Raw genomic sequence first — 461 nt, 5'->3', positions numbered from 1 at the left:
TCCCCTCCGCAGAGGATCAAAATTGTGATGGCATGTCTTCGGATCATCCTCCGGGATGTTTCCCAGACCGTCGCCAATAGCCCATTGTGCAGCTCTAGTGCGACGTAAAGTAACAACAACAACAGCAAGTGTATTTAAAAATATAAAATTATTTTGTTTGCAATAAATAAGAAAAATAATAATTTATTTCTTCGCCTTAGAAGATGCCGGAAGTATTGCTCATTTATCGTTACCCAGTGGGCACCTGTGAACCAAAGTCACGGAGGCGAGCAACATTACCCACCCCACACTGCCGGAAATACCCGTTCATACGGTGAGCCACATCCATACATTCACACATCAGAAGACAACAGAGAGAGAGAGAGAGAAACTTCCATGTCCAGAGCGGGATTCAAACCCGCAGCCATGGGCTTCACAGTCAGGCACACTAACCACTCCAGAGAAATAAATTCCAGAAAGAT

The sequence above is a fragment of the Parasteatoda tepidariorum genome, unplaced genomic scaffold, assembly GCF_043381705.1.
Source record: "Parasteatoda tepidariorum isolate YZ-2023 unplaced genomic scaffold, CAS_Ptep_4.0 HiC_scaffold_1807, whole genome shotgun sequence".
In the NCBI taxonomy this organism is placed as follows: domain Eukaryota; kingdom Metazoa; phylum Arthropoda; class Arachnida; order Araneae; family Theridiidae; genus Parasteatoda; species Parasteatoda tepidariorum.
The sequence above is the reverse complement of the archived record's forward strand: the minus strand, read 5'-3'. Positions refer to the sequence as shown.